Raw genomic sequence first — 24,861 nt, 5'->3', positions numbered from 1 at the left:
ACAGTGCCTCGGGATTGTAGAACCTGGGCATAGCTGTGCCCCAGGCCTCGCTGAGGACACATTTGCTGTGAGCCTGGGAAAATCAGAAGTCATTCCTAGCTAGAGAAGTAGCCTGGGGAAGGAAGTCTGGGAAGGTTTAGCAGGGCTCGACCCAATTTGACTTCCACAGGAAATGGAAAATACTGTGTGGTGCTGAGCCAGTCATTCAAGATGCAGGTGCTTGGAATTGAGAAATGTCTTGGTCTCCAAAAATGAGGAAAGGAAGTACCCCAACACTGGCAAAATTGCGTTTGTGTGTGCATGTGTGTGCGTCCGTGCGTGTTTGTGAGTCAATCGGGCTTGTTAGGAAGAAACCCTACCAACCTTCCTTTTCTTTTACTCCACGGTTGCTGGCTGAACTCTGATTTCACGGCAAAGAACTCACAAAAAGGTGCTTTTGGTCCCAGGCCAAAAGCACAGGAAAATGCCATAAATCCTATGGCATTCTAGCACCCAGATAGAAAAATCATCCCCTTAATTTTGTTGGTTGTGGGTTTTGTGGCCATTGCCTCTGCTCGTTCCTCACCCTGGTGCTGCTGACTCTCAACACGGCGGAGGTATGAGTAGTGGAATGGGACCCCATTTCTCCCCCCAAAAGCAGATGGCTGCAGGCAAAAGGGGCTGTCAGACCGACACACGGCCTCAGCTCAGTCCCCAGAGAAGACTGAACATTGAGTTGAAAGCAGTTCTTTCCCAAAGCGGGGCACCCACGGATGGCAGAAGCAATTGCAGTGGTGACCTATAGGACTTCAAGTAGGGTTCAGTCAGAGTGTTCCCAAGTTCTGCTTCCCATAATCAAAGCTTAACTTCTGTTTTCCCGCAAGAATTTCTTTCTTGATGCAAAGGAGGCCAAGCTCTAGCATCGATGCTCTACACAATTCCCAGGATGCACCAGCAAACCCAGACTTGGGTAGTGGATGTAGGGGTGGGGGCGGGGCTGCGGGCAAGGACCAGGCTGGATTGGGGGCAGCCGCCGTGAGGCCGGCAGTTTAGCTCAAGGGTTCATCCGGCAGGCGAGCCTAACTTAAAAGGCAAGAAAAGAGGGGTGCCTGGGTGCCTCAGTCGGGTTGAGCGTCTGACTCTTGGTTTCAGCTCAGGTCCTGATGTCATGGGTCGTGAGACTGAGCCCCGAGTCAGGCTCCTCGCTCAGTGTGGAGTCCGCTTGCTGCTTGAAGATTCTCTCCCTCTGCCCCTCTCCCACCCCTCTTTTTGTCTCTCTCTCTAAGTTTGTTTTTTTTTTTTTTTTTTAAAGGCAAGAAAAGAGGGCGAGAATCTGGGGGCGGCCCTCCGTGGGTGAGGGCCTAGAGGTTGAAAAGGCAGGGAAAAGTGTGTCTTTCGTGGCTGGATGAAAGCCAGTGTGATTTCAGTAGCCCCGCGGACCTTAATCTTCTGCCCGTCAGATCGGTTTTCATCTGTTAATGAGAGTATTAGCATCTGCATTGTCTGTTTCTCAGGCTGTAGTTAAGAAGTGGAAAACAAACCCCGTCCAGAGTACATTGCGGGGCCGGAAGAGTCTTCAGGAGTGGGTGGCTATTGTTCAGACTACTTCAGGTGTCACCAGAGAGCACTTTAGCTGCATTTGAGTTCCTAGTAAACATGAGGGTCTCGTCGCAGTAAAAAGAGAACAGCATCAGGGCTGCCGATCAGATGCACTTGAAATGGGGCGACTGTCCTGGAGTATTTGGGCGGGTCCAAGGTAATCACAAGGGTCCTTAAAAGTGAAGGCGGAAGGAGTGACGGTGGAAGAGAGAACCAGAGGCAGAGGAAGGAAGGGATGGGGCCTGGCGTGGTGGGCCGTGGGGAGGGAGGAAGGGTCCCGAGCCAAGGCAGGTGGGCAGCCTTCTAGAAGCTGCACGAGGCAAGGGCATGGTTTCTCACCCTCCAGAGAGCAATGCAGTCTTGCCAACTCCTTGCTCTGAGCCCAGCGAGCTCCACGTCAGACTTCTGATGTGCAAACCCGTAAGATGGCAGATTTGTGTTGTGGGAAGACACCGAGTTTGTGGTACTTTGTTACAGCCGCCATAGGAAGCTAACACACCTGTCAGGAGGGATTCTGACCTTGAGGGCGCCTTCCTGGCTGTGGGCATGCAATGTTTATTAGCTGCACAAGTTTTCAGGAACCCCCTTCAGTCTTCTTCTTGTGCACAATCCCAGACGAATTCGTATTTTTCCCTGTTTGCCTGGCAGGAACCGTAGTTGCTGAGCGAGAGGAGCTACTTAACAGAACTCTTTTGACACTTCCTATGATGTTTGCCAAGATTTATATACAAGATAACTCTTGCCTGATTCAGGTTCCCGGGTTTGGTGTTGAGCAGGGTGTGCCGGGGGTGAATTAAAAGAGAAATTTTGATTCAAGGGAAGAGTGATGCTGCTAGATTCCAACTCAACAGATACCCAGAAGAAAGACAGGCTCCATCAAGTGGGCCTTTCCTCTGTGATTTCCAGTTTTCTCCGCGAACAACAGAGGCGGCATGGCTTTCTCCTTTGCTTGTTTTTAACATAAAGTGAGAGGTAGATGACAGAAACCCAGTTCACTCTGCCCTACGCCTCTGGAGGAGCTCAGAGAGGGAGAGGCAAGTCCACGCTCCCCAGTAAACATCTGTGAAAGGATTTGGAACTAAGGAGGGGGAAGTTCTGAGGCCTGCTAAACGAGAAGGAAGGGCTTTATTTACAGGCCGTGGATTGGACTTCCTGTTGTGAAGCTCCATGCTGTTTCATAACAGTTGGGGGCCCGCGGCGTCTGGTGCTACAATGAGGAAGCGGCCCTCTGGGTTCCTCCATGTTATGCAAGCGAATGACCTCCAGTGCAGACTGAAAGGGGCGCAGGAAGAACGGGACACTTGCACTTGCTCTTGCAGGCACAATAGAGCTGTTTTTTTAATTGCAGAATTATCTTTCCCTATATCATATTATTGAATATGCAGCCTATCCTTTCTTCTTGGGTCTGCTCTTTGCCCATCTGGAGATTAAAAGCACCGAAAGGGATAGGCACCCAAGGGGGTGGCCCCATAGCACGGATTAGTTGTCACTGCACGGCCAGAAGCTACAAAAGCCAGTGTGGTCTGTGAATAAAGGAATAAGATTTATGTCTTTCTTGTTGCACAACTTTGCCATAAATGCCACGAAGGCTCTTTTGGCAGCAGATTTGCCTGGAAGGTCAGCCAAGGGACTGGGAGACATCTTCAGCAGGGATGGGATGTGTCCTTTACGGGCACCCCTCGGGGGCTGGCTTTTTACACAGGTAAACTACCGTGAGAAACGGCAGAGACTTCCTGTGTTGCTCTATTGGCTGAACCCTCAAAAATCGAGATTTTTGGGGGCGCCTGGGTGGCTCAGTCGGTTGAGCTTCTGCCTCTGGCCCAGGTCATGATCTCAGGGTCCTGGGATCGAGCCCTGAATCAGGGTCACTGCTCAGCGGGGAGTCTGCTTCTCCCTCTGTGCTCTCCCTCCCTCTCGCTCTCTCAAATAAATAAATAAATAAAATCTTTTAAAAAAAACCGAGCTTTTTCAGCAAAGGGGTCTTTCGGGTTGGAGGACGGAGATGGGGCTCAGTCTTCAGAGTACGAATTTGAACTGGACCATGTACTAACCGCGTGACCCTAATGAAGTGACTTAACATCTCTGTGCCTCAAGTTCCTTATCTTTAATAGGAAGAGTCGTAAAGCTTATGCCTTAGAGTTGTTGTGAGAATGAAGTAAGGCCACGGAGCGGTGCCTGATGCTAGAGAATCTTTGATCAGTGATAGCTATTCTAATTCACCATGGAGGACGAAAAGGAACAGAACCAGGCCAGTCACAGAAGGAAGGAAAGCCTGCAGGCCCGGGAGACGGCCCCCGCCAACACGTGGTATCATTTGTACCCATCACGCAGAGCTTTCCAAGTCTCTCTGGCCAGCTGCTTTTCCAGCGTGCCTCCCTGCAACCAGCCTTCCGGAAGCTTCTGCACCAGCCACACTGGTCTCGAGGACTTGCCCGTCTCCCTCTCTGGACTCCGACATTCTCCCCCGCTCACCTCTGCACTTCCGCCCGTCCATTCTGCGGAGAGGTCTTTTTCTCTGTGAAACTGTCCTCCTCTGAGCTCACACAACTGCAAGTCACAAGGTTTTTTTTTTTTTTTTTAATTATTTGAAGGGGCATTAGATGCCTTGCCTGTGTTATAAAGGAAAAAACCCGGACCAGAAAAGTCGCAGGCTTTGACAATCGTACTCAACTCTGCACTTGGAAAATACGGACTAAAAGCCCAGGTTTTCAACTCCCTTACCTCTGGGCCATACTAAATATTGGGGACACCACTCTTGCAGCAGTGGAAGGCTGGGTGACTGTATTCTTTCCCCTTGCCATTGCTTAATGACACTTTGGTGTCACTGTAGTTTACCTGTGTAGAGCTAGCCCCCTGAGCGCCCATACAGGACACACCCCACCCCCGCTGAAGATGTTTTCCCGGTCCCTTGGCTGACCTTCTAGGTAAATCCGCTGCCAAAACAGCCTTCGTGGCATTCATGGCAAAGTTGTGTGTTAAGGAAGACATAGATCGAATTCCCTTTTTCACAGACCGTTTCTGGGGTTTGGTGTCTTGTCTCTGCATCTGATTCTAAGTGCCCCAAAGCAGGGGTCGGATGTCGGTTTTGTATTCCCAAAGAGGTCTCTCAAATCCAAATTTCAGATCCCTGATACTGTTGAGAATCCTTAGTGTAAATGTTTATTGACATTTGTGTGGATTCAGTGATGAGGTGGCTTTTTCTCTTCCAGTGCAAATGTCTGTAAAAGGCAGCTGGTGGCCGTCTGTGCCCGCCCCATGTCCCGCCCCCCTCCCCCCTCCCCCCTCCCCCGCAGGGTCTGTGGATGGGTGTACCAGTCTCAAGAGTGGCCCCTGTTGTGAATCCCGGCCCTTGTCATCATAGTAGGTGGCATTCTGGACTCCCCCAGACTTGAGTTCCATCTGAAAGCCCTGTCCTTAGCACTCCACACATTGACCACACTGGAAGTGAAACCATAGGCTCATTTTTCACGCAGGGACGCAGTGTATAAGGAAGTTAAAAAGAAAAAAAGGCAAAAAGAGAACAGACCCACTTTGTTCCCTTTAATGTCAGGGAATAGAATTGGTGGGTTGCAGAATTTGGGGCAGGCGGTGGAGGCCAGCAAATGACACCATATGGCCTCTTTTGTATTCTCCAGGGAACATGGCGACTGAATTCCTCTTGTAAAGGAATGTAGGACAATTTCCAATTCTCAACTGTGAGCATCCTGCCTGGGAGTGGTAAGGAAGGCAGGGTGCTTGCCTGTTGCACTGGGGCCCGCGGCCCAGGCAGGGACCCTGCAGGGACCTGTGGTGGCAGTGAGCACAGGATCTTCTTAAGGCCTTGTTGCTTCTGGATGTGTTCATGCTGAAGACTTAGGAGATCCGTTTGTTGGCAGGAAGGTCCCTCCATTGCTTCGGTTCATCGTATTTTAGCCTGGCCTTTCACAGCCTGGAATTTAAACCTTTGGGTCTTTTGACGCAAGCTCATGGTAAAGTTAAATATCACTCTTGTCAGATCCTTCACGTCCGCGGGCCTTTGACATATCCCAGGTGCTGTGGCAGTACTGCTCGACGGCTCTCAGCATTTCCAGGCGGAAAACCACGGCCAGGCCTTCCTGGCACGCCTCCCTGCCGCAGTTCATACCCTCCCACTGACCCGGCCCGGCACGGAAATGTCATTCCCTCCCGTAACCTTCGAGAGAGAAGGTTGGACTAAAGGGCGAACACCTGTCAGTTCCCACATTCCTAAGCAGCTCCTTTTCCTTGGGGCGGTGTGGTACAGGGAAAAGGAAGATTTGACATCAGCTTCGAGTTCCAATAGCAGTAACCTTGCTCCTTGGCTGTGAGGAGTTAAGTGAGTTTACTTCTCCAAGGTTCAGTTTCTTCATCTCTAAAATGAGAAAGACAAGGCCAGTGGCAACGGGCTGCTGAGAGAGCGCTGAGGAGGTCATGCATGCAAAGCCTCTAGCCCAGTGCCTGGCCCACAGGAAGCACGGAATGCCTTTCATTACTATTATTATTAATTGTTACTGTGTTAATAACAGCATCTTTCATGGGATTACAAATAACAAGAACCGGGCAGGTGAATGCTTAACAATGCTATCTGAAAACACTAGCAAATAGTAAACGCCATTCTCCGCCGTCAATCTGGTAGTCCTTCTCCTTCCATTTTGGGGCCCAAATCATACCTATTTGTACTGTATAATTTGGTTTTGGTCCGCTTTCCACCATATTTCGCTTTGTCCCGTATTCCCCAGAATCTGACAGAACGCCATATGGATGGTAGGGAACGCATTACAAACACCTAACAGATCGAATGGATTATTTTCTACTTAGCCAAACAGTCTGCTACGCCAGGTAATCATGATGACTATTTCCACCTCCTGAACAATTATCAGAGTGCTCTGGACTGGGAACAATGGACTGGGTTGCTCATGGTCACCTACTGAGCAGCACCCCCAATTTTCTGTTGTCTCTGCTGAGGAGAGCTTTCAGTTCTACGCGCACAGGAGCCAAGCCATTTAGGGGCTGCTGGGAGCTGGACCTGGAAGAGACACAGAGGTGGAGCAGAACTAAGTAGGCCCCTCTTACTGAGCAGCTACCACAGAGCTGACGCTGGCCATTTCCCATAATCCTTCCAGCCATCCTCAAGGCAGGAAGTTTTGTCTTCCATTTTAATGAGGAAACTGAGATCTAGTAACTTTGTCAGAAACGAGCCAGGCCATCTGACTCGACAGCCATGTGCTTTTCTGCCATGTTGCCTGGACTCAGCAGCGGTTTGGGGGGACTGCCTACCTTGCCCATATTCAGAAAGCATGCTTCGTTTTCCGAATCACTCACTTCTCTCTGAGGCGTCTCGGACAATTGGGTGATAAATTTTCACACACGTTTTCATCTCTCTCCTGCCTCCCTGGGTGTATCAGGAAGTCATTGGCTGCATACTTTCCCGAATGATAGGCTTGAGGTAGACTTTCAAATTATAAGACTCGCTTGAACGAAATTAAATATTCCACCTGATGTCTTCCGCGGTGCCTCGAGCCCATCTCCAATAAACACCTTTCTGATCGAATCTGGTTTTAAGAAATGTACTTTTGCCTAACTCCCATTCAGTAAACCCACACCCTCCTGCTATGGCTACTTGGAAGAATATTAGTCTAAGAAATCAGAGACAGTCCCTTGTAGCAAATAGACTCGGAATTTCCCCACAAACACAGACTCCCATGACAACCAAACAGAAAGAGAAAAGGAAGGGGAACTCGCTATCTTAAAAGCTGCAGGCTGTAATTCCTTTCTGCTAAAAGCTGTCCTACGGCATAGATTCTATTTAAATGTTTGTTATTTTTGTGACTGACCTAAGGAATGACGCCGAGTTTAAAAGGCCTCTCCTCTATTCTCTTTTGCCTCTAAACTGGCTTGAAGAAATATCTAACCGATGAATGAACTGATGAGTTGATTCGATAAATCTGACCTAACCACCTAGCCTATCTTGTCAGTAATCACTTTGACTCTCACCACACACTCCGGCCCCCCATAACCTGTATTCTTCCCCGGGTGAGACCGTCTAGGCCGGGGTACCTCTCTGTGTGGCTCAGTGGGGGAGCAGTTAGTTGATAACAGTAGGCCCAAATAACCTATCTGTTTCTGGTTTCCCCCTGAAAGCAACTCACACTTTAATATCACTGATTACAACGGGTGATTCTGTTCTAAAATGAATTTTACATTTATTTAGCTGTGTGAGGTTTAGTTCCCAGCGACACCATCAGCAAGGCCTATTTACAGATCTAATTCATGTTCGGAGCTCTGTGGTGAAAAGAGAGGTTTCATTGTATTTGTTCTCCTCACTTCCGTTGTGTCATTAGGATCTCTAAGTCGGGATGCTGTGTGACGGGTACTGAGAGCTAAGGGTCCCCATCGCCACTGTGGTTCCTCTCTCTGTATCGTGTGGACAAAGAACAGCCGAGGTTTCCTGCACAGTCAACTCTCCCTGGGTGCTTATCCCTTCGTACTTTAAGAATCAGAGCTGGGGGCACGTTTTTCTCTCCATAAATCACCACAGAATGAGCCCGTGACAGATCAGTAGCTAGAATGACTGCCAGCCAATCCTGGGATGATTCCTTTCTTCGTGAGGAGAGGCTTTCTGTGCCCCCGGGCCACCCTCCCTCCTGTCAGAGGGCACCGCGCGGGGTGCAGTGGGTTTTAATTAACTCCCTAATTGTGCTGTCTCTCTCATTCTCTGTGTGGTGGTGGGTGTGTTCTAGCATTAGATCTACAACTCCTCACCATTTTTCTCTCTTCAGAGAGGTGATTCGGTGCAAAGGTTCCCCACAAGAATTGGTATAGTATCGGACTGTGGGAAGAGAAAGTTTGAAATAAGCTGAAGACCAGGGGCGCCTGGGTGGCTCAGTCGTTAAGCGTCAGCCTTCGGCTCAGGTCGTGGTCCCTGGGTCCTGGGATCGAGCCCCGCATCGGGCTCCCTGCTCCGCGGGAAGCCCGCTTCTCCCTCTCCCACTCCCCCTGCTTGTGTTCCCTCTCTCGTTGTGCCTCTCCCTGTCAAATAAATAAATAAAATCTTAAAAAAAAAATTATAAAATGGGGCGCCTGGGTGGCTCAGTCGTTAAGCGTCTGCCTTCGGCTCAGGTCGTGGTCCCAGGGTCCTGGGATCGAGCCCCGCATCGGGCTCCCTGCTCCGCGGGAAGCCCGCTTCTCCCTCTCCCGCTCCCCCTGCTTGTGTTCCCTCTCTCGCTGTGTCTCTCTCTGTCAAATAAATAAAATCTTAAAAAAAAAAAAAAGCTGAATACCCAAGTAAAGGATATAAGGCAGATAATTTATAGTATAACAAAATAGGATATTAAGCATTTATTTAGAATGAGGTGTCTGCTGGGTATTTTAATGTTATGGAAAGTGTCTAAAGTGAGGGTCCTTGTACAGGATCATGTGGATTTATCCAAAGAAATTCTGTGAGATGTATTTTCAGGAGTGGAATTCCTCCTTTAAAAAGTTCATTCATTTTGGGGGCGCCTGGGTGGCTCAGTCGGTTAAGCGACTGCCTTCGGCTCAGGTCATGATCCTGGAGTCCCGGGATCGAGTCCCGCATCGGGCTCCCTGCTCGGCAGGGAGTCTGCTTCTCCCTCTGACCCTCCCCCCCTCTCATGTGCTCTCTCTCTCTCTCTCTCTCATTCTTTCCCTCAAATAAATAAATAAAATCTTAAAAAAAAAGTTTATTCATTTTTTATCTAATAGATATGGGGGGAATAACTTCAAAAAATGCTGTACAAGCTTATCACAAAGCAATAATCAGTTGGATGGGACAAGACAATAATCAGTTTCCAAGGGGCTATTTTTAATCCATCCATCTTGGCCTAGGAACAGGCCGGAATGCTGTGCCGGAAACCCTAACACTCTGAAACACCAACTTGGCTTTTCACTCAAGTATGTGTCATTTTACTAGAAAGATGTGTAGAGAAGCTGCTTATAAAATGTTATATATATACACGAAGCATATCTTTTATGTTACTAAATGAATCGTAAGGGCATGCATTATAAAAATAGGTAGCTGAAAACATGTTTTTTAAACATCCTCAGAGCATCGGTCCATAAAGACGCTCCAGCTTTGCGTCTAGATGCCGTGTGTCACTAATGCATCCTGGCCCCCGTTTCCCTATTTTTAAACCGAGGGGCTGGAATCAAAGGCCCACTGTCGTGCTGACAACTTTCGCGGTTCCTCTTTTCAGCTGATGGTAATGACCGGGAGAACTTCCTCTCTCAGGAGAATGGCATCTTATATTGTGTAGGTTGTGTGTAGGCCTCAGAAAAGCCCTGTGAGGTCTAATATCCCCGTGCCCATTTCACAGACAGGAAACTGAGGCACAAAGGTCAAGTAACCTGTCCGAGGCCATGGGTGGCAGAGCCAGCTTCTTCCTCTTTCTCTCTCTTCTCTCCCCATAGACACAGATCCGAAGCGAATGTCAAAGTAGGACCCTGCAGAGGTTTTAACATCGCCCGCCCTAGCTTAGGTAGACGATGTTCGTGTCCGTGTTCTAAGGGAGAAGATTCTCAAGTTGTACCCAGTGGCCTATATAGATCGAAACTTGGCTTAGCTTCTTAATGCCTTATGCTTTGAGATTAAGAGCCTTTTTATGCTTTTTATTTTTGTTTTATAATTTTTATAGGACACCGAAACAAAGGCAGAAAAGAGTTGGGGCGGGGGAATCTCTTTAAGGTCGAATTGAGTCACTTTCTCTGGCAGATCAAGGTTCATACGCTCTCACGGGGCAGGCTGCTGTGGCCCGCACAGGGATCTGAACTGGTTCCCTTTTCTTGTTAACGAAGGCTCACCCCTGACGAGCTGCAGGGTAATATTGAGAATGAGGGGAGACCAAGCTTGCAGAGTTGGCACTCCGTACGAGCTGGCCACCACCTTTCCCTGAACACCCGGCCCCCTCCCAGACTTCCAGGCCCGGACAGCTCAGGACATCTGAACATTTTGTGCCAGGCAAGAGCCCAAGGAGCTTCTCCAAATCTGTATCTTGTTGGACATCTTTTTTTCTTTCAAATCACTTGAATGTTCCACATCTCCAAATAACAAAGAAAAACAATCTTTCATTTTAAACGTTCTTGCTTATGGATCCGAAGTGTTTTTAAGAAAGCGCTTTGCTGATCACCTCTTGATTCCTCAGTCTTTTCCAGTTGATGAGTACCTCCTTCTTCCTAGGCGACGCCTCAGGTCTTTTCGTATAGGCTCTAGAGCAGAAAGGTCTGCTTTACCACTTGAAGCAAGTTACTCAGCCCCTCTGAGTCTCCATTTTTTTCCTCTGCAAGAAGGAAATAATTGTATCTTCTTTAAGGCGTTTTAGGACTAAACAAGGAACATGTGATCTTAGGTAGGTGTCAGATCCAAGCCACCACGTATGTTTGTAAATGAAGTTTTCGCGGCACCCGGCCTGCTCATTCCTTATCGCAGTGCCTGTTCCTGCGTCCCTGCCACACGGGCAGAGCTGAGTCATTGCAACAGAAACTGTATGGCCTGCAAAAAGCTTAAAATATTCACTATCTAGTCCTTTACAGAAAAAGTTCGCTGATTCCCAGTACAACCCTGTATAAAAATAGGCCACCGGCTGCGCTAATAAGCCCCTTTCCTCAATTTATTAGTTTATTGTGACATTCAGCAAGTATTTATTGAGCGTGTGGGTCAAGCATATGTTAGGGATTCACATATGAATAAGACCGTCAAAGGATGCTCCAGGAATTTGGGAGAGACACAGCAGTTCTGTGCTGAGCGTGGATCTGAGTGTATCTAGGACTCCTGGATAGTGGGGCGCTGGGGGAGGGTGAGGTGGTGTGAGGAAGGTGTGTGTTGCGGGGGGAAAGGGTGGGGAACAGGCGAGGTGGGGAGGGAAAGTATGGCGTGGGTAGTGAAGTTTCCAGGAATTGAAGACTTCTCAGTTGAATCCTGGGTAGGGAGGCAGTGGGAGACAGCTGGCCTGTGTTTGTTGACATTTATTCATTCAATAAATATAACTTGAAAAAGTCAGGCAGGATCTCTGCCCTTAGGAGAATATAAATTCTAAGATAGACAATCAGCAAGTCAGTCAAGGAGCGAAGACAATCATTTCTGAGTGGGAGAAATCCTATGAAGGACGGAAACCAAGGTGATCGGAAGGGATGGGGGGAGGGGTGGATTTATCTCCAGTGTCTGGGGAAGCCTCGCTACTGGGAAGGAGAGCATGCGCTGGACAAGAATGACAGGAGTGAGCCAGCCAGGAGAGAACCGGTTAGACAAAAATGTCCTAGGCTGGGAGGCGGCAAGTGCAAAGGCCCTGGGGGGCGGGGGGGGGGGGGCGGGGAGGAGGGTGAGAAGCTGCCTGCTGTGTTTTGGGGGTGGGGGGAGAAGACCTATGCTGCCTGCCAGGAAGTCCCAGGGTATGAGCCACGGGGAAAGAAGTCCATGGGCCGCATACTGTTGCCATCTGGTTTTCACGCGGTGGACACCATGGAAGGTTCGAAGCGGGGAAGTAAAGCGATCTGACAATTCGTAATAAAAATAGAACAGTACAACTGGTATGATCATTTTGGGGATGTCATCCTTCTAATGAGTTTGGGGAAGAGGCCTTGGGCTGGAGGTAGATGGGAGCCTCCACTGGGAACGGGTAGAGATGATGGCTTAGCAAGGGAGGGAGGGAGGGAGGAGGAGCCCCAGGTACTGGCCAGGGGCCTGGGCTGCACAGTGGGAACACAGTCCGAGTTCGTGCTCTTGTGTTTGCTTTGCTTTGGGGCCACCACGGTCTGCCCTTTGGCCAGGATAAAGATGAGAGTGACTTGAAAGCAACCCTCCCCCCTCCGCAACAGAAAGCAACCCTCCCCCCTCCGCAACAGCCTGTTTACGTGAAATGGGAAGTTCCTTGGAATGGGGCTTGCCAGCCCCCAGGGATTCTAAAGTTGCGAGGGAGGTCAGTCCGCAGGTTGCCCCGGGTCAGATCAGGATCCGCTCCACGGAGAGGGGCACCAGCCCCGCCAGTGTCCATTCTCTCCCCTTCTGCATCAGCCCTTCTATAAACCGGCGCACCGCTCACTCTGTCCGGCTCAGCTTGCACCCCGGCTGGGCGTCGCGTTTCCCTGACTCGACTCCCTCCCCAGATTTCGCTCCGAAGCTGTTCCTCCAACAGAAGTCGTAGCTGTGGTGGATCGAATGGGAGGGAAGGGAAGCCAGTCGGAGCAGGGACCTGATGTCAGGTGTAAACACAGCAGCAGGCTTTTAATTGAACACATCTTTCCTTGTCAGCCACCTGTTGTGTGGTGTATACAGAGCCTCGAGCTGCCCGGGGCGGGGGGGGGGGGGGGGGGGCATTCTGCTCTTCCCCCAGCAAGCCCTCCCCCAGCACCGCTGCAGAATGGGCCCCACGGGTCCCCTCCGAAGAGAAAGCGTGAGCGCTGGGGCAGGACTGGAAGTGATGCACACTGCCCTGTGGGTCTCCGGGACCTCCCCCCCCACCCCCACCCAACCGGCGCCCAACAGTGCTGGGCCACTAGACAGAGGCAAATATCAAATCTCCCCCATTCCAGGGGGATTAGTCTGCTGTTTGCCAGGCCAGCAATCTCCCTGCTTAGCCCTCGCCACTCGCAGGGTGGGGGCATTATCTCCAAGGGGTGCGGAGGGTCCCTGACAGTTGTGCTGGAAGCGCCTTCCTTTTGTGCACATTCCAAGAGGATTGTTCTCTCCCCCCTCTCCTCCAGGGGACCACAGGAGGCTACCTTGTGACTATTTCCAGTGTCACAATGGGCACGACTATTTTGTGCTACCCCCTGAGAAGGAGCCCAGTTCCTTGGCCTGCACATCTGGGGGAAATGCCTGTTTTCCTTTGAATTCAATAGGCAGCTAATGAGTTTCCCATCCCTTTGGGTCTCTCGGAGCTCCGATGCTGGGTCCAGTGGTGGCTTTTGCAAATAAAAAGCAGTCGGTGTACTTCCCTCCGTTGCAAAAGAAGACTTTCAGCACTCATAAATGGGTGGCCAACTTAGGAAGATTTGACTGAATTTTAAAAATAATTTAAAGGTGTGTGTGTGTGTGTGTGTGTGTGTGTGTGTGTAAAGAAAACTTCGTTGACATGAAACCGTGGGTGTGGGGAGTGGGTCTGCTCACCAGGAGAAAGGGTAATCTCTTCTGTCCCTTGAATGTCACATTTAGAGGAACCTGGGTTGGCAGGAAAGGGAGTTAGTTTCACCCTCTCACTCTGGCCTCTTCTAGAATCTTCTTTTTCTTTTTTTTAAGATTTTATTTGAGAAAGAGAGCGAGAGAGAGCGCAAGCAGGGGGGAGGGGAAGAGGGAGAGGGAGAAGCAGACTCCCCGCTGAGCAGGGAGCCCCACATGGAGCTCGATCCCAGGACCCCGGGATCAAGACTTGAGCCGAAGGCAGACACTTCACCGACTGAGCCACCCAGGCGCCCCTAGAATCTTTTTTTTTTTTTAACAACAAAAAAGCGCAAAGATCATAGTACAGCAGATCGCAAGAATCACCCCTGCTGTCTCCTGCAGATCATAAATGCAGGTCATTTTATAAAAGTGAGAGATTTTGATTTAAGAATAAATGTAGAAAACCATTTTATCTACAGAGCGATTCAATCTGGACCACAGCCAGAAAGTACTAGTCAGGCCACTAGTAAGTGGTTGGAGAGGGGCGAAAGCTGACTTGAATGTAAGAACTTCAATCACTTGGACGCATGTTTGATTCCCTGTAAGAAAGCTGCAGAAAATCTGTGACCTAAATCTCTGAACTTGGGTATTTCCAAGGAAACCACCCAACTTCCCCACTGTCTTAGAGTTAACACAATTAATGAAATGCCTGACAGGCCCCAGAGGTCTTTGTGTAATGAGATCAATAGCAGTAAAAGTCATCAGCATCTGAGATTTATCTCTCTCTCCAGCCAAGACCCCTTAGGCTTAGTGACATGTCCAAGTGGAAGGAAGAGGAAATAAAAACCGAGAACACAAAAACAAACAAACAAAACTACTGATGCAATTAAGAGCCTAGGATTTTCTCAAAGGCAAGCAGGGAACTCGCCCACTCCCAGGGAGACTGTCAGGGACCCATCACTCTGCCTTCACTCAGTGAGGGCACATTTCATCCTTGATGTTTTAATCCATTGCTCGGTAGCAATAAAATCCTGTGTTTTAATAAAATGCAGGTTAGTATCCTCGGGCCTCGTTGTACAGCTAAAGAAACTGGGGTTTTGAGAGTCCCTGGCAGTCTCAAAGTCTAGAAGATTGCAAGGCCAGGACTCAAGCCCAGGACGGGGGACTGTTGTCTCCTTCCAGGTTACACCTGCACTAGCCTCGCTGGGGGAAGATGATGTCACATGTAATTTTTGAAAAGTGAAGATGCGGGTGGGTAATGAAAATGGGACCCGAGTATCTAAAAAGGAAGACAGCTCCTGAAATGACGAGGGTGTGAACGGGACCTAGTAAATTAGAATGCACATGGGAACGGCCCAGACACAACTGACTGCTTCATCTGGAGAAACCGAGACGCGCAACGCCCCCCCCCCCCCCCGCGCCCCGTGGCCCCCCCCCCCCCCCGCCCCCGGAAAGAATGCCAAGCAGGGACGAGGGATGTGGTATGTCAAGCAAAGATCAATATCTCGCCTTTTCATTTTTTAAAAGATATTTATTTATTTGAGAGAGAGAGTGAGAAAGAGAGCGCACATGAGAGGGGGGGAGGGTCAGAGGGAGAAGCAGACTCCCCGCTGAGCGGGGAGCCCGACGCAGGACTCGATCCCGGGACTCCAGGATCATGACCTGAACCGAAGGCAGTCGCTTAACCGACTGAGCCACCCAGGCGCCCGTCGCCTTTTCATTTTAAGTAGTCATTCCTACTGATGACATATCCCTTCATTTGAGCAACGATTTGTAGGTTGGTTGGGAGAGCAAACCCTGCTGCCTAGATTTTAAGATAAGCTTACGGAAAGGAGACTGGGAGTTGGAAGGTGGGTACGCAGCAGCTTGGAAGACAGGGTCGGAATTCAAAAGAGATGAGAGGAAATCGAAAAAGAATTCATAAACAGTACAACAAATACTCATTGAATAAGCGATAAAAGTGCAGGACAGCTCTTTTGGGGGAAAATGGAGACAGAGAAGTAGGTTATAAAGCGAAAGGTCTGTGGATCATAGTTGCAGTTCCTTTGCTGCTGAAACAGAAACCAGATCACGACAAGCAGAAATGTGCTCCGTAAATGTACTCCGTAACACCGGTTCATTGAGTGCCTGTCTGTAGCATTTCCTTGTCTCTTGAGGTAGAGACAAGGAAAATGAGAGTCAAGGTGGTCAACTGCCTGTTGGCCGCTGAGAGGGTGGTTCTTGATTGGTGCAGTTAAATGTATTCTTTTTGCATGTTTCAGCCTTATTGACGAGTAATTGACATACAACGAACTGCGCATATTAAAAATGTGCGCGGTGGTGAGTTTTGATTCGCAAAACCAGTTCCACAGTCAGATAATGAACGTATCCATCATCCCAAAAAGTTTCCTCGTGCCTGATTGTAATCCCTCCCCCTCCCCCCTCAGTACCCAGGCAACCACTGACCTGTTTTGTTACTACTGATTGTATTTTGTAGGCTAATTTTATATAAATGAAATCAAACTGTAGATACCCTTTTTAGTCTGGCCTCTTTCACTCAGCATAAATATTTTGACAGCTGTCCTGTTTTATCTGTCAATATTTCATTTCTTTTTATTCCTGTGTAGTATTCCATATGGTATATCTTTTGAAGCTTAGTGTTTACTTCCCTGGATAGGTTAGTTGACACAGTCTTACTCTGTTTATTCTATGTTTTTGTGGTTTGACTCATCATAGACTCAAATATATTGATTTATTTAACGATTTGATTTTCGAAAAAGATCTCGAGAGGATTCCGTGAGAGCTTATTCATTCATTTGTTTAACTCTGCAGCAAAGCTTGAGCCTTTCCTGGTGTTAAAAGAGAAACTGAGGCATATTAAAAACATGCAGAGTTTATTTGAGCAAAAATCGATTTGGCTGGGGCAGTGCTGAACGGGAAGTGGTTAGGAGTGCACCGTTGACAGGAGCTCAGGGAGAGATTATGCAGAGAAAAAGCAGAAGCAAAGTAAGGAAATAACGGATTGGCTATCACTTCAAGCCTTGTTGGCTGTTTGCAATCGGTTGTTTTGGGGTTTCAACTTGGTAACTTTGAGGCATTTACAGGCTTAGATTTTGGTTTGCTTACCTAGGCCTCCACAGCATTACAGCCTCCTCAGTCTGATGACCTCTTTATTTTTTTTTTTTAGATTTTATTTATTTGTTTGTTTGTTTATTTATTTATTTATTAGAGAGCACGCAAGCACAAGAGGAGTGAGGGGCAGAGGGAGAAGCAGACTCCCCGCCGAGCAGGGAACCGGATGCGGGGCTCGATCCTGAGACTCTGGCATCATGACCTGAGCTGAAGAAGGCAGATGTTTAACCTTAAGACGGAGCCACGCAGCTGCCCCTGATGACCTCTTTATTCAGTAATAAAGAAAACAGACATGAATCCCAGCTCTCACGCCCTTATGTTCTAATGAGAGGAGATGGACAATAAACACAATGAAGAGAAAAATTTTGTAGTATGTTAGAAGTGAAGACGTGCAATTTGGAAACACTAGAACGGGGTCAAAGGCCATGAGATGCCACGCTAAGGATGCAGCTCGATTCGGATGAGGTCCCATGAATCCAACTGAATGTAGGCTTTGGTGTGGTTTTGTTGGTCCAGTTGGCAAGATTCCACGGAAATCACCTTCCTGCAGGACTTAACACCGGGCCACTGCGAAGGCCAGGAGTTAGCCAATGAGGCGATCTTCCCATTGGAACGGCCCCCAGGTATGAGGCTCTGGGGTCCACCTGGAGGAGAAAAGCCAGAGAGTGGCTGCCGGTCTCCTCCGCAGCTGCAGGAATTAAGCCAGAGAGCATTACATGGGGAGAGCATTGTCCAGAAAGGCGAAGCTTGTCACATGACGTTGGTAAATGTCTCATTTCAGTTCCGGAGAGAAACCTGGACCCAGGAATGTGCGTGTGTGGCCAACTGCAAGTGCTCAGTCATTTGCTGTGGGGGGAGGAGGGGCAGCAAGGCCGAGCCGACGGAAAGTTGAACCAAGCCAAAATGTCTTGCTCAAACACCGAGGAAACCGGGCCCCAAACCCGTAACCGAAGAATGCTGGACACTTCCCCAGCTGCACAAATGGTTTTGCATTTATGCTTCGGTCGGCTTAAGGGAGGAGTGGAAGGAGAGTTTCTGTGCAACTGGAGGAAGAGAACCCTCTGGGCCTGACTTCCGCACTTTTACTCTGTGACATCTGGCGCCCGGCCAAGGAAGCCTGAACTTTCTGAGAAACTTGATTTCCTGTTCCCACTGTGGGTACTGACTGCAGGGTTGGGGTGACCAAGGCAGGAGAGCAGGCTGCAGGTTAGTTTGAAAGCAAGGGGTGGGAGCCGTTTGCCCTGACGTGCTTGGCAGTTCTCGTAGCAGCGACTGTGAAAATAAAACTTCGAGCTGCAGAAGCTTCATCCTTTCAGTGGTGAACTTCGCTCTTAAGAGTCTTAAAAACCTTTTGGGGAGACCCAAGGTTTTGGTTCGGTTTGGTTCTGGAGTCATCTAGAACAAAACTATTCACTGAAAACTCAGAGGGGCCTTACCGCCACCTAGCTCAACTCTTGCATTTTACGGAAGAGGCAGTGCAGAGCTCAGAGCCATTAAGTGACAATGGGGGTGGGGTGGGGTGGACAGGAACAGGACCTGCACACACCTTTCCTGACTCTGAACAGGTGCAGTGTCCGCCACGGGTTCTAGAAAAGTGCACTTCCAAATACCAGGCCTTGGTGAGTTTTACTATATGTAAGTCACACCTCTCAAGTTGACTTACAAAAGGACCAACGTGTGTCTTACCCGAGCCTCCCCATGAAGCTGACTCTTCTTGACTCCAGACCCCGGGCACTCTTGCACTTTGCCTTTCAGTAGCACGATTGTCTCTCCTGTGAATCCACATGCCTTTTGTCATTTGTGTTAGGAGGAAGCTGAGGGCCGAAGATGCTATGCAACACGAAGGCATTAACCACGGCAATTGGAAGGAAGAGTTCGCCACGCTTCTGATAGTGCTGTGCAAATTTCACTTGCCGGTGAAATTAATCACTCTTCGCGTAGAGGGGCCTTTATATCTGCGCCAGTCCCTGCTTTGAGGTTCAGGACAGAAAAACAAAATGAGGGCCGCCCCGTGATGGGAAAGGGACCTTTAGTATTCTCGTTTGGCTTCCTGGCTAACTACAAAGCGTTAATGACATACAAAGGAAACTTGCCTCCCTCAGTGAGCTGCAAATAGGGAAGGGCAACAGTAGGTGAGCCAAAGAAAAGACAGGGTCCTCCAGTGAAGTGCAGAGCAAAACCAGTCAGCCCCAATAAATTGAACCAAAGGGAAAAGCATCTTAGTTTACAAAGGAAATAGATACCCCAGTCTTTTGGAAAACCAGCACAGGCTGAAATCAGGTGGGACCAAGAGCTCCGAAACCAGTCACAGCTGGTTTTCTCATATCAAGGGTTTGTTGTTGCAAACCATTTCTCAAACAATAAACCGAGAGAATGAATCGTGGTCTCTTTCTTAAGGTCCATAGTAAATGTATAAACAGGAAATACAAATAATACGTGTAAGAGGAATTAGGAAACAAGCCGAGAACAGAAAGAGACAGTCCTTTTTTTGACAGGGAACGGCACTAGAAAACGTTCTCTGATAATAATCCTTAACAAAAAGATCAGCCGAATATTTTGTTTTGCCCATTATGAGTATTGTTGATAAAAGTTTGCTCCTGTGGTTAAAACGATATTAAACTCAAGATGTCAGATTTCTCCTTGGAGAACATCTGGTCGCTGGTCAGGACCGATTAGGCTTGGTCCTTCCTACGGCTTTGGTTTATATCAAATATCAGCCTTGGCATTCTGGGGGCTGAATCTTTTTATTCCCTAGTGCTTTGAACTGTGTTCCACTCTTAGCCTGTACCGACGTTGCTGAATGGCTGGATTTGGCAGCCTCTGAATTTCCCTTCTGGAAATTACTGTCTGCTTTATTATGTCTATTCAGTCGATCTCCAGCCTCTTCCAAGCGTTGTTCATTTGGTTTCTCCCATTTCTGCTTCTTCACCCTTTCTCACCGCTGGTTTTCTCCGTCGGGTGCTTCGGATTAAGATAGGTTCTAGGGGGGCGCCTGGGTGGCTCAGTTGGTTAAGCGACTGCCTTCGGCTCAGGTCATGATCCTGGAGTCCCGGGATCGAGTCCCGCATCGGGCTCCCTGCTCGGCAGGGAGTCTGCCTCTCCCTCTGACCCTATCCCCTCTGATGTGCTCTCTCTCTCTCATTCTCTCTCTCTCAAATAAATAAATAAAATCTTTAAAAAAAAAAAAAAGATCCTAGGGATGTCCTAGGCAACAGTTTCTGGACATGCAAGTTCATTAAAATATAGGGGTCACGATATTATGAAGGCAAAGAATGTTCACCATGACAAGAAGATGAGTGAAAAGAAGGCCTGCTTTGGGGACCGGTTGCTCTAAGATGTCTTTATGGATCTCTTGATTCTCTGCTTTCAGAAATTCTCTACTTTTAGAAATGATTCAAAAGTCTCTTTTGGGCTTGAGGACCAGGGAGGAGGACCGATCCTACCTTGTTCACTCCCTTCGGGCTTTACACCATCCTCTAGCAAATCTACAAAGTTAGACTTGCCCAGCAAATGGCTTGCCAGGATTGGAGCAGGCAGAATGTTCTGGGAGAAGGGCTCTGTGTCTTTCTGCAACTCGGGCTTGCTTCCCCCTGCCACTGAGTTCACCCTCATGTGAACTGCACTGCTTCAGGAAGAAACAAAGAACAGGCCACCGTGATCAAGGCCATCGAAAGCACACCCCGTTGTTGCCTGTCTGCTTTGAAGGCTCGTCTTTGCCTGCTCTTTCACTTCCGAGGCCGCCCCCACAGGTGCCGACCCCTTGCCCACGCCTTTCCTCTCCTGCTCTCCGGATGGACTCTGGAGCCAGATGTCTCTTAAGTCATGCAGGAAGGAACAACGGGCCGGGGGCCCCTTAGCTACATGCTTAGGCCTGTCTCCTCTGCTAGAGAACTCCTCAAAAGCCCTTTCTACTTTCTAGACCAGCAGTGCTAAGGATGGATTTGACTCTCTCCAGGCCTTTCATAGCCCACAGGGCAAAGTGTCTGTTTGCCTAAAATGGTGGGCTTGGAAACGTGAGGGTCCCTAGCCTCAGAGATCGGGGACAAGTCTGTCTGCAGTTCTTTCACTGTCACTGTGTGGGAACCCAAGAGTGCACCTGGGCCTGCTTCCTCACTGTCTGCTTTGGGTCGCTACCCTGCTGATCCCCCTTGCTCGTCCCAGACAACTCTCCCCACCCCAACATGGGTTCCTGCCTTAGGCATGGACACGGCTACACCCCGGGGGTACGCTGCTCCAGCCTGAAGGTCAACTGCCAACCACACCTTCGTGTGGAGATTTGTCTGGATAAGACCATTTCCACGGCTGGGTTGGAAGCTGTCTTCACCCTTGAAGTCAGCCTGCCTTCATATCCAGGAGCTCTCACTAACCCGCGGGGAATCCCCAGTTCCTGACACTACACACCAACATTTCCCCACCAGCCACTTGGCACCCTAATTAGCCAATGAGACATCTTGGCTAATTTCAAGCTGTAATTGCCTCAGGTTTCCCTCGATTTTGACCTTAAGATGTGTAAGAGTTAAGAAAGAAGACGAATCTTGGTGAGGGCTTTGTGCAACTAGTCTTACTGCTTTATATCCCCTCTGGATCAATACAACTTACAAAAGCCTCAGCAAGGAGTTCAGTTGAAAGCAGTGTTCCGGGTCTATCCTGTAATCAGAAACACACACACACACACACACACACACACACACTCACGCGCACACACGCACGCGCGCACATACACATCTCAACGAGTGGTATTCGGCTAAGAATTCAATGCTCTCTCATTTTTCTTTAAAAGAATGTCAAATCAAGGAAGAATTCTCCTTCACAAAGCCCGATGAGATGTCAGGTGTGGACAAATGAGGATTACAGAACTACTGCTTATCGGGCACAACCATCTAGAAGTAAACCGAAAAGGATTCTACAGTGCTCAACCGGCTCAAAGCATTCTTTCAAGAACACCAAGTGTCCAAGTTACAAAACCTGGAAGAAATTCTTCTAAACTCTCAGATGAGGCAATTTGTCTCTTTTCCCAACTGGAGTCTTTGTGAGATGTCTCTCAAAAAGAAATAAGGCACTACGCAAGTCCTTAAGCCTTTGTCAAGGGAGGAAGTCTATTTGAGGCACCTCTGGGTTGAGGAAGCAGCAAGACATTTTTCACATAGGTTTTGTCAACTAACCAAAGTGTTCAGGGCCAATATGGTCACTTCAATTTTTTTTCCCACTAGAGGTTATCTGCAAAGACCACAGGAAATGTTTAAGCAAATTCAAAGGCTATTTCTCAAGAGTTATTAGGATAAGTATAGTAATTTAGAGACTTGGTTTCTAACAACTGAAGACCAGACTCCTCCCACCCCCAACCATGCACTCCACCCAGTTATGGGACTTGGCTAGCAAATAATAATAATACTTGCTAAGAAATGTAGGAAAGGCTTTTTTCTTTCTTTTTTTAATGTTCACTCTTATATTGTACTCATTAGGAACGAACTCAAAGAAATGTACCGCTTGGATTAGTAGATGGACAGAGGGACAGACAGATAGATAAGCCAAATATAGCAATATGTGAATGGTGGAGTCTAGGTGGTAGGAGCATGAGTGTCTCCAATAAAATTCTTTCCACTTTGCGTTATGTTTGAAAACATTTTTTAAAGATTTTATTTATTCATTTGGGGGGGGTAGCATGAGCAGGGGGGCGAGGCAGAGGGAGAGGGAGAAGCAGACGCCCCGCCCAGCTGGGAGACTGACAGGGGGCTCCAGCCCAGGACCCCGGAATCATGACCTGAGCCCAAGGCAGACGCTCAACCGTCCAAGCCACCCAGGCATCCCATGTTTGAAATTTTTAATAGTGAAATGTTAGGAAAAAAAAAAAAATCTATCACTCATTGTGAAAACGTCTAGAAGTCAAAGATGTGACTCTTGGTCTAAGGGCCGGGGCCACCCATACTCTGTAGCCTGAATGAGTGATTTCAGCCCCTACGGCCGGTCAGACATTGCTAATTTATTGGATGGGGCGGGGAGTGGGGGTGGGGTAGATGGAGGTTTCACTACCAATAAGCCTCTAGCTCTCTGAGGGCTTTGTGTTCACTTCCATTTCAGTGTTTTCTCCAATTTCTAGACACTTGGCAAAAGTTTTTGCTCAAATGCAGCAGTGAATGTTGGGCTCTGGCGGTTTCAGAATCCATGAAAGTATTCATGTCCTTCAGGAAGTTTTCTCTCCTCCCCCCCCCCGCCCCCCACCTCTCTTCTGTGCCCTCCTCTGTGCAGACTCTAGGAGAGCCCCTCTCAGTGGCCCTTACAGGAGTCTTTCCAACCAGACCGTAACTCCTGGGAGGGCAAGGAGAGAGTCTTGGCCAACTCGGCTTCTCCACGCTGACCACCATAGCAGACCCACGGTGGCCGGCCGCAGACGCTGCCTTCGTGAGCACGGGGATTCATGCTGTGCGCACACACGTAGAGACCTAGGCTCTGGCCCTCCCACCAGACGGCCAAGCCAGTCCGGAGAATCACACTGCACGTGTGTGCTTAGAGCCGAGTTCCCCCACGCTGCTGTCCCCGCCAGTCACTCGGGGAATTCCAAGGCCGCCTGAGCCTTGCCCGCTGAGTTCCTGAGCAACTGTGCTGGGACGTGCCGGGGCCTCGGGATGTGGGACTCCCCCCAGCCATGGGAATGTGCAGGCAGCGGCCGAGCCCCGCGGGGTGGGACTTTAGGGGTTGCCAGGCACTTTCACTTTCCCTTACTCTCCCTCGTTTGGTTCTCAGGACAATCTAGCAGGTCCTCCAGGGCAGAAGCTTACCATCCAAGTCGGTGGTTCTCAACTGGGGCCCGTTCTGGCCTCCAGGGGCCAGTGGGCGGTGTCTGGAGGCTGTTTCGGTCGCATCTGGAAATGGGGGTATCTAGTGGGTGGAGGTCAGGGAGACGCTAAACATCCTACAGGGCGCAGGTCAACCTCCACCTCAAAGAATTATCGGGCTCCAAATGTCAACAGTGTGGAGACTGAGCCCCCCTCCCCCCCCGCATCTGTGGCAACCGTTGGCTTAGCTCAGGCTTCTCAAAGTAATTTCTCTGCTGCCGGTGGTCCCCCCATGCTGCGCCCCTCCCCAGATGAGACAGACGACCGCACAGCAGGTAATTCCAAAGGACATCCGAGTCAACTGTTGGTAATGCAGGTCGGAGGGTCTCCAGCGAGTGGGGAAGCTGCCATCTGATGAGTGTTTCCCCTGCGTCAGGCACTGTTCATACAGGGCCAGATGCTTCTCTGGACAGTGCTGAGAGAGATTCTAAATGCAAAAACGAAGCTGATTACACAGGGTCACACATTCAATAAAGGCCTCGAGCTCCAAGTTTTATATTAAAAGACAACAAGTTGCCTCCCCTCCTGAACGGGTCTGTGTGGTTTTAATATAAAATTCATACTCCCCTGTGTTTCCAAACCCCCTTGAGAAACTTGGGCCTAAAACATTCTTCATCTTCCTTGCTCTTGAGAGAAATTGAGGTGCCCTCAGCAAGGCATACTGAGGACCTTTCGTCAGAATCCTACTCCCCTCCACCCTACCCGGAGCCATCAGATGCCTTGTAAGGTAAAGTAGAAATCACTTTTGCAGTATCAGAGCCATGGCTTATCTGTATTGTGGTGGATAATTGAGGTGACGGCGTGAATGGCAGCTTCTGAATAATCTAATGACAGGTCTATTACCAGAGTGTTAAATGTCGCCATTAAAATAGAAGGAATGCGATGTAGGAATTGGTTGTTGGGGCTCAGAGCGAATGGTCCAGAAAGAATTCTCAAGGCATCTTCGGTGCAAAAAGGTGGTTTTATTCAAGTACAGGGGCAGGACTTGTGGGCAGACAGAGCTGCCCTGGGGTCATGAGGAGTGGCCCCCAATTTTTTACTTTCAAGTTGGGAGGGGGTTAGGGAGAGTGTGTCTCTAAAGAATTTTGGAAGCAAGGTTGCCAGGACCTTGAGGGGGCTAGCTGTTGTTGGGAAAAGGTCATTTATTACTGTCTAATAAAACCTGAGTCATGAGAACCTTCAGATGTATATCGGTGGGCCACATGCTTGGGGATGATTGCCAACATGTATCTT

This window comes from Eumetopias jubatus, unplaced genomic scaffold (assembly GCF_037043125.1).
Source record: "Eumetopias jubatus isolate StellerSeaLion01/CBP00866 unplaced genomic scaffold, mEumJub1_p1.0 scaffold_11, whole genome shotgun sequence".
NCBI lineage: Eukaryota > Metazoa > Chordata > Mammalia > Carnivora > Otariidae > Eumetopias > Eumetopias jubatus.
The sequence above is the reverse complement of the archived record's forward strand: the minus strand, read 5'-3'. Positions refer to the sequence as shown.